Source organism: Oreochromis niloticus, linkage group LG20 (genome assembly GCF_001858045.2).
Source record: "Oreochromis niloticus isolate F11D_XX linkage group LG20, O_niloticus_UMD_NMBU, whole genome shotgun sequence".
NCBI classification, from domain to species: domain Eukaryota; kingdom Metazoa; phylum Chordata; class Actinopteri; order Cichliformes; family Cichlidae; genus Oreochromis; species Oreochromis niloticus.
Window position 1 is genome coordinate 17,142,069 of NC_031984.2, and position 9,206 is coordinate 17,151,274.

Below are 9,206 nucleotides of genomic sequence, written 5' to 3' on the forward strand. Positions count from 1 at the left end.
TTAATAAAACACATTAACTAGTATTACCTAAACCTGGTTTCTGTCATCTAGCTAGGTTAGCGATCAGGTTTCTAGAAGGAATAACCATAAAAATACACCATCAGGAGAATAAACTAGATGTTTTCCACTGAATGATCCAAGGTGTACTCAATATGAGAACGACCCCACCAAGGCTTGCAATTCTGGAAACGCATATGGGAAAAGGAGGAAACACATAACAGCAATATTCAATGGATCTAAGAGAAGGCCACAGCAACCTCACTGAATAAGACCCAGTAAACATCACAGTGGCAGACATCCAAGAAAGAGTCTCCAGTAAGTAGAGCTGGACCTGATTCACGCCTTCTGACTAACCACGCCATAACAAAAGAACCCTAATAACACCACAGGAAGTAACAAGTTAATCTTAGATTTCATTCAATTTAATTGTAGTTAAGTTATTTAAAGTTTGGTAAACTGTTGAATGATTCAGCATTTTTCTTTCTGTAGCACTAAAAATGATGACACTATTTTTAAATTCTGATGTCGTGCAGTACATTTTGTGACTTTTTGCAGTTTTACAAATAAATTGATAATATCATATCTTGCTTTGTTGGATAAAGTTACCTGTTTGCACACCTGCCATCAATCATGACATCAGTGCTGTTATACTGCTGTCCACACAATCTATTCACATTTTTATAAACAAAGATTCAGAATTATTTTTTACTATCATACTATCAGTGCGACTTCAATTTTGAATTAATCCCCAACAGTGCTGCTTGTTGCTTTTCTTTAGTAGTGGTTTCTTAGCAGCTATTTGACCATAAAGGCCTGATTTGTACAGTCTCTTCTGAACAGTTGATGAGCCAGTTTCATCGTAGTGCTTGATGGTTTTTGCAACTGCACTGTGACACATTCAAAGTAATGATGGACTGTCGTTTCTCTTTACTTAGCTGATTGGTTCTTAACCATCACCCAGAACATTAAAAAAAAGGCAGTGTAAAGTAACTGTGCAATTGGTATCTGATTTAAGGTCACAATCTTTTGCAGCCTTTCTACTTTGGATAAAAGGAAAGGATATTGATTGAATGATGAAGCTGTTTATTAGTCACTTGCAATAGCATGCAGCGAAATTAGACCCCTTGTAACCGTACATACATTACATAGACATCACATTGGGGAGACAGGTCAGAACAGGTTCCATTTAAGAAAAACAATGACAGGTACAACACAATAGGGGAGTTGAGGAGGAAAAAAGAGAACTCTACTCAGACTGAGCTCCTGATAGGGGATCAGTGTGAGAAAAGAAAAGAAAAAACTCCTCAGCACAAAAAGTACATGAATTTTCACATTGCAACACCATGAAAAACACATGACAAGCAACAGGGGTGGGTAATGGGGTTGGAGTGAGCCGGTGTAGACAGCAGCATCCAGTCCTGCGGCATCACTGCGCTGGTCCAGTCAACCCGCCACCTGCATTGGGTGGGGGCAAGCATCAGAGGTGTTTGGAATGGGGAGCGGGGTGAGTGCATATCTGTGTCAGTGTACATACGTGTATGTGTGTCCTGTGTTCAGCTTAAGAGAGTGTCCTTCCACCCAATTAAGCGAGAGCTGACACAGGTGGCCTTGGAAGGATATGGGCACAGAGAGCCATAACAGTCTCATTATCAAGGAGAAGAATTAGTTGTTGTTCTCAGTCAGTCAGCCTTGATGGTGGCTATCCACATAAGAGAAATTATGTTTTTGTTTAGTGCGAACGGGCTGCTTCTAATTTTACAGCCGGTCTAGGTCTAAATACAAGATCAGCAAGAACCCTGTTCGAATATTCATGGTCTGAATAGGTATAAATCTTCTATGTCCTCAATCGACAGTCCCGCCAGGCAAACGACGCGCCACTTCTGTTGCCCATCCATCATGTATCCTGCAGGAAATGTCCCTCCTGGGACAATCGGGCTCTTCTGAACCCAGGCTTCTAGTTGAGAAAAGGGTTTCAATTACGTTGAGGGACCAGTTGATCGAATCCATATTGTTTAGGTTTTAGAGAACAAGACTGAGAGACTCTCTGAAGGTTAAAGTTGCACGAGACTAGACAAGGACATGAGAAGCCAAGCAGGAAAGATAAGTTGAGGGAGAGGGAGAGAGATACGTCCCCCTCCATCAGAGCCAAAGCAAGTTGGGGATATTTTGACATTACCATGTGTTAACTAGCAAGCTAAAAATGGCTTCTGTCATCTGTATCCAAGCTGTCAGTCAGAAGCAGTAAACAGAACAGGGCAGCTACATCATGTAAGAACTGAAACTGAAAATTTTATTGTGCTGAATTACAGAGAGACAGAGACAGGTGATTTTGATGGTCTTATCAGGCAGCAGCTGGTCAAACTTAAGTGTTGTAAATCTTTTATGGGGTTGTAAGGAAGAGGACTTGCTTATTATGATCTTGTACATTATAACTTTTATAGCACGCTAAGAGCACCATTTGCAACTTATTAAAAGCACATTATCCAGCACTTTAGTTAGCATTGCACCTTGAGCATAGATTTGCACACGAAAACATTTGCACAGACAAGTTTAATTATTTAATGAATATTTATTGTGTATTTTAAAATCAGTAGGTAGCCTTTTGGTTCCAGCTCCTGAAGAACCAAGTCCGCCAGAGCTTATCTTTATATTTTTAAATGCTTAGTGCCATTTTTGGGAGCATTTCAAGTTGCTATACATCAATAAACCGTTATAGCCCAACCTTTAATAATATGTATGCATTAAGTGCATACTAACTACATAAATTGCAGAAAAGTGCAATAAACTACAAAAAAATTGAAAATCGGTTTTGGGTTTTTTTACATATATTTGTAGTTAGAGAAATTTAAGAGGTTCATCGCTCAAAATTGTAAATACAAAAAAATTCCACAAAATAGGTTCTCACCACAGGAAATGTATTTTGAGTGTCTTCATAGTTTTATTTTTGAGATACACCAATTTTTATGTACTGCAGGAAAAACGAAAATAAATATTATAATGCAAATTTGCAAAAATAACAGCATGTGCATCAAAATAAACTATTTCCAGCAGTGCAATTTGAGTTCTAAGCATCTCAGAAATGATACAGAAAAGCATAAAGTCAAACATGACTTTTAAAAACACCAGTATAGGCTTATAAGCCCTAAAGGTTAAAAAAAAAAAAAAAAACACACACACAGCACTCCATCGTTGTATGTATGGGAAGTCAGTATATACTTTTATAAATATAGCATTGGTATCATAATTTGTTCCTTTGGTGTAACTTCAAAATGATACAACAGAAAGAGAAAAGGAGCTTTATTTTGAATAGGCCAGAAATCAACAAACACATCTAAACAGTAAAACAGCTAAAAGTTTTAATTAACTTTTGGTAGGTTTTCATTTAGAGACCCATTACATAATAAAGAACAAATTTTCACACAGTCAAAACTCACAAGACTACCCAGTGCTTGTCTTAACCATATATTGAGCTGAGCTATATGGTATAATATAACAGTGAAAATTGTGTTATATATAGTTTATTCAATACATGACTTGTTTTAGATTTTAGGTTCTTACTTCACATTGATACATATTGCAGAAAGTAAAAAAGCCTTGCTAACCACAAAACCATGTCAACTAGAGATGAGGAAGATTTAGAAATCATTCAGTATGTAAATATATTGGTTATATTTAATTTCCAAACTAAACCACTTAGGTAAAATAAAAAAACAAAAAGCAAAAACAAGATATTGTAAAGTAGACAAAGTACTTAAGTTTTATGATTTAAATTCCTGTTTCAGAATCTCTGCAGTATCACTAAAACTTAGTGTCTGAATGTTTAACATCTTCATATTCACTGGGCATCTCCTGGTGTTGCTTTTTTGACGTCACTCTAATTCTCCTCCACCTCCTGTATTTATATAAAGTTCATTAGTACAACCAAGAAGGCAAAGTTATAAATCTGTAATTCGTAATCAGCACTCTGACAAGATACAGAGTTTTTAACTGCAGCTTGCATGCTTAACTTCCCACCACATTGCTGCTGATGTAGTAACACCACTGCCATTAAATAGAATAGTAATACCTTTTTCACAGCCTCGAAGCACTTCTTTGCATCTTCCAGACGCTTATCATTACGTCTCTTCCAGTAAACTCTAATATGCTTCTCAGAAAAGCATTCTGGGAGTAGATTGGATACCTGACAACAAGGACAGTGACATAAAAATGACAAAATATGCAGCAGAAAGTTTCCCTATATATGCACTGTGATTCTGACCTCTTCTGGCTTGATCTTGAATCCAGTGGTAGGGTTAAACTTGCTGTAGAAATATGTATAGTTACTGATCGGGTCTCCATTTTTCTTTCCATAGTCAAATTTGGCAACCTAAAAGAGAAGTGTGACAGAGAAGGTGATGTTTATATTTACATGTAAATAATGGCTCATTGGAGGTTTGCAACGTCTTTTGAATCAAATGATTATTAACAAAATCCAAGATATTAAGAAAAGACTTATTGAAGGCAAATAGATTAAAAACTCACTTTAACTTCAAAGTTGTCGTTTTCATCCTGTTTTCCATCCTTAGGAATGGTTTTAGCCAGTTCTGTTTCTAAACGTTTAGTCACGTCCTGAAGTATGGAAGAGAGAACCTGAGCCTTTATCGTATTTGTTAATCTTGTTTTACGATGAGTTCTCATTCTTACCTCTGCTTTCTCTTGGTCTTTTTTCTTGAGCTGAGAAAGTCAGAAAAATTGAAGTGAGAAGACAGAGATTTGTTCATTATTGGTAACAGTAAGAGAACCTTCACATTACACTCCATCCATGTGTTTCTCAATTTTCAATTTTTTTCTGTTTGAAACTGGACTTTTCTTAGATTCCTAAATTCAAGATTTTTTAGGTCTTCCAAGACTTTAAAATATGTAAATCTACAGCTTTGTGTTTTAGTTTACACATAGAAAAAATACTCGGAGAGTAGTAGTAGTGTATACCTGTCTAGCTCCTGTGCATGTGTGTAAAGGCAATGTCAGAAAAGCCAGTCACATATCACATGCTGACACCAGCTTTTATATTAGCTTGATTTTTTTTTAACAACAACAGGGAATAAACATGGAGGTTAAACTGGGCTAATAAGAGAGGTTTACTGAATAACTATTAAAGACTATGTATTGAAATCCCTTTCGTCAAGCAACATTAGCAACAAAGATTTATTGTTGCTAAACGTTTTTAGCAGCAATGCACATGAAAAACTTGTTCTATTGTCAAAACCTTTGGCCATGACTGCATATTCATAATGTCAAGTTTAGAAATTGTAGATAAGAAAACACCATCTTCAGCTGTCAATAGTGAACCTGTAATACAAACACATGAAAATCTAACTGCACACCTTTATTTCACCCACAAGCTGGTACAAATCTCGACACATTATCCTCTGTATAATCTGTGCTGCCTCCTCCAGAGAGGAAGAGGTGGATTCATAACAAGAACAAGCATCATGGTGGAGTATTTGTTCAATCACTTCATCTACAGAGCAAACAGAACAAATAAAATGCATGTATAGACAACTTCAAATGTTTTAAAAGTTAAATGAGTAGTTAATTTTAAACACCACACTTCAAATCCTCTACCTGTCAGCTTGGTGTATGCCTCCATGTGCCTTTTAGCTTCGGAGAGAGAGCACATGTTCTCTTCTGCCCATTTAATTTGGAAGTGTGGATCCTGATTTGCTTTTAAGAGAGCGTCTTTAATCCTGGATAAAAATGGCCAACATGTCAGTTTTAGGTCAGACAGTAGACAAATTAAATGCTGTGTAGTACTGACACCTGAACTACAGGTACTCACATAATCTCTACTGCCATTTTTACCCTGTGCTGGTAGGCTCTTCTGTGGAGAGAGTTTCTTGTGTGGAACATGTCATACAGATTTGCCATTTCCTGTTGAAAGCATTCAAATAGTTTAGTCACAGATAATGAGATAAATAGCTCGCTCTTTTCAAAATTAATAAAAAAACAGGTCAACACCTTGTCTATAGAACAAATGTGTAACTGCCCGTCCACATTACACACTCTGGCAAATACGATAACGCGTCGATGGTCAAAGTTGTTCTGGATGCCCAGGTGGTGGCAATCTCTGAAATAGGAGTGAGAAGGTGTGGATTTCAAAAAACAGCCGCTCCCCCCCACAAAGAGGTTCAAAGAATTCCTGAGATTCTTCATATCGTGTAGTATACTTACCTGGCAGGGGAGATACCATGATCACAAAGGTGGTTCACCCAGGGCGAGGCTCAGCCATTGCACTGCGGTTGTGCTGACCCCTGTGAATTCCCCAAATGCGGGAATCTCAACTGCATAATTTGTGGTAGTGGGGGACTGCGTTCGCGCTCTCCCCTCTTTTTGGGGAAGGGATAGCTCAGTAGGTAGAGTGGTGGCCCCATGATCGGAAGGTCGGGGGTTCGATTCCCCTGAAAAGCTACCCTGAGGTACCCCTGAGCAAGGTACCGTCCCTACACACTGCTCCCCGGGCGCCCAAAGGCTGACCACTGCTTCACTGAGTGAATGGGTTAAATGCAGAGAGGAATTTCCCCACGGGGATCAATAAAGTACACTTTCTTTCTTTCTTTCTAAAACAAACATTATTGAATATCGTTGATGTTCAACAGGAATTGATACAGAGAAATTTAGCAATACAAGTTAAAAGAGGACGGTTTCACTGGATAGCAAGCTTCACCTTGCAAAGTAGTCAAACTTGTCCACATCAATTCCATTTTGTTTGTTTGCCACAATTTCATAGAGAAAGGATTTTTCATTGTTTCGACCTCTATACAGCTGCTGTGGAGGTGAAGCCAAAATAATAACATTAGGCACAGTTTTTTCCAGGAATAATCCTGACTGATTTCAAAACATTCACACACAAAAAAGATGAATACCTCATTCTGAGGTAAATTGTTCTTCAGAGATCCTTTAATTATCTCCTTGATAAACTCCAGGTCATTTTCATTGTCACCTTCTGTTATCAGTCCGTAATGATTCATCACTGGCTTCAGGTTATTGTCATCCACTAGGTGATCAAACATTAATATAGAGGCGTCCTCATGCTGCAAGAACACAAAGACAAGCATTTTAATGATCACAGATTCAAAGTGGCACCCCTCCCCCCCCTCCCCCAAATAAACAAACAAACAAACAAAAAAGCACAGGTTCATTTCTCAGGTAATAAGCAAGCAGACAACAGTTATTTGCATTTCACTCTGTAACAGTCACAAATGTAACAGTCACAATTTCTTTTACAAAGCCAACAGGTCTGACCTAACCTGTGGAATGCATGTTCATTGTAATTTACCATTTAGTGGAACTACTGTAGCTAATGTTACTTGGCAAATTTATTAATTAAATTTTATTTAAACAAATAAAAGCCCCATCATAATAGATGTAAAATACTGACAGCAGTAACAAAAGGAGAGATTTACTGATCTTGTTTTCACCACCTGCCTGCACTAATATGATTTTGTTTTTTTGTTGTTTGCTTTTACTTCCATGTAAGTTAGTGTGCTTCAGTTTCTTTTACAGAGGCTCAGATTTTCCTAACTTTGGACAGAGACAGTTTGTTTTAAGTTTTCAGTCTTCAGTCTCCAGTCTCAGTGAAGCTATATTTTTCTGTATCGACTTTGGATTTCCTCCAGGTACTTCTCCCATAATCCAAAGATGTGCATATTCTGTTAATATGTATTTGTCAATGGGCCATGTAAAGTAGAGAAAGTGCTCAAAGTATGTGGAAATAAAGTTTTGTAGTGCTTCAAGTGGTCAGTAAGACCAGAAAAACAGCGAAATAATTGCTGGTTCATTTCCATTTTTTTTCTGTATTTTTATATATGTTTCAGTTTTTGGAATGACTGCTATGACCCATTTCACACAAACTGAAACTAATATTTTTCTTTCTTACCTCTCATTTTTCACCATTTGGGTCTGCTTGAGGGTTGAACATTCCATCAAAGACATGAGAAAAGGGCCCGTGACCTTGAATTGAAGAAAAACAAAAAGGTGAATGTGTGTGAACTTCAGAGTGGGTGTTTTGTGATAAATTCCTGTCAGGCACTGACAAAAATCTAATAAAAATCTATTTGATTATATTTGGTTATTAATAATTTTGTAAATTTCCAGGAAAAAACAAAGTCTCCTCCAACTTTCAAACAGCAACTTGTTTGAAGGTTGGGTGTATGGACTACATGACGGAGCCACCTTCCATCTTCAATATATTGCATGTAATACTGAAAAACGTGTGTATGATTTACCTAGGTCATGGCAAAGGCCTGCAATCTGTACACAAAGGACATCTCGGTCATTGATTCCGAGTTCATTGACGGCTCCTCCAACTGTTTTGCCCTCAAAGCTTTTACAAGCTCTCCTGCCAAATGCCCCACTCTGTATCACAAAACACACACTTCACCATGAAACAAACTGAAAAAACAAACAATTTAACAAAAAATGTGTAACTCCAAACATGTTGACATATCCAACTGAGTGTTCAAAGCGGTTGTGTGATGCTCCTGGAAAAACATAATAACCCCCTCCAAGTTGCTTGATTTTTCGTAGTCTCTGAAACTGAGGTGTGTCTATGATCTTGACAAGAAATGGGTGTAACTTGATGTGGCCATGGATGGGATCATTAAACACCTGTGTGAAGAGAAAGGGAAAAAATAGACAAACTAAGAGGGTTTTGGAGGACTTGGTCTCAGATTTTTGTTCAGCACTCACTTCTTGGTGAGTAAACATTGTGCCTCATGCTAGGTCAAAGTTTCTGTCACTTTGCCTTTGACCAAGGCACTGGCAGCTGGCCAGCCTACTGACGTTATGTCTAAGGTGAATTTAATATAAAGATGGGATTTCCCTAAAAAGATCATCAAATGATATCTTACATAGACAAATTTGATGCACATATATTATGAATTCACATTTTTATATAGTGCTAATCCATAGTGCTGTAAATGTTTAAATGACCAAAGATTACAGTTTTGCACATCATGCTTTCTGGATATAAAAGGCAACAGTCAATAAAAATGTATTTGTGATTTTACAATACCGCTCAAGTATGAGAAGTCTCCAGTTCTTCCAGTTTTTTATTGAAATTCTGACACTTCAGTGTCTTATTATTCTCTGAATGAAAGCACAGAACAAATAAACAACTTTTTAAGTTAAAAAAGAAATCATGGAGTCTATTTATAAACCAAACATTT

The 9,206-nt window shown here is 37.3% G+C and overlaps 1 long non-coding RNA gene and 1 other non-coding gene across 2 annotated transcripts; one reads left to right on the top strand and one right to left on the bottom strand.

Moving 5' to 3' along the window:
* Positions 1 to 3,339: 3,339 nt before the first annotated feature.
* Positions 3,340 to 8,745, bottom strand: LOC106098763 (deoxynucleoside triphosphate triphosphohydrolase SAMHD1). Its single transcript, XR_002057561.2, has 15 exons — positions 8,728 to 8,745; positions 8,491 to 8,646; positions 8,265 to 8,394; positions 7,916 to 7,989; positions 6,903 to 7,070; positions 6,704 to 6,864; positions 5,998 to 6,106; positions 5,819 to 5,910; positions 5,605 to 5,726; positions 5,364 to 5,500; positions 4,684 to 4,713; positions 4,522 to 4,608; positions 4,259 to 4,366; positions 4,067 to 4,180; positions 3,340 to 3,892 (listed from the first exon to the last, which is right to left on the bottom strand). It is a non-coding gene; the product is annotated as a deoxynucleoside triphosphate triphosphohydrolase SAMHD1 (long non-coding RNA).
* LOC112843389 (U1 spliceosomal RNA) lies at positions 6,203 to 6,366 on the top strand. Its single transcript, XR_003215720.1, has one exon. It is a non-coding gene; the product is annotated as a U1 spliceosomal RNA (small nuclear RNA).
* Positions 8,746 to 9,206: the final 461 nt, after the last annotated feature.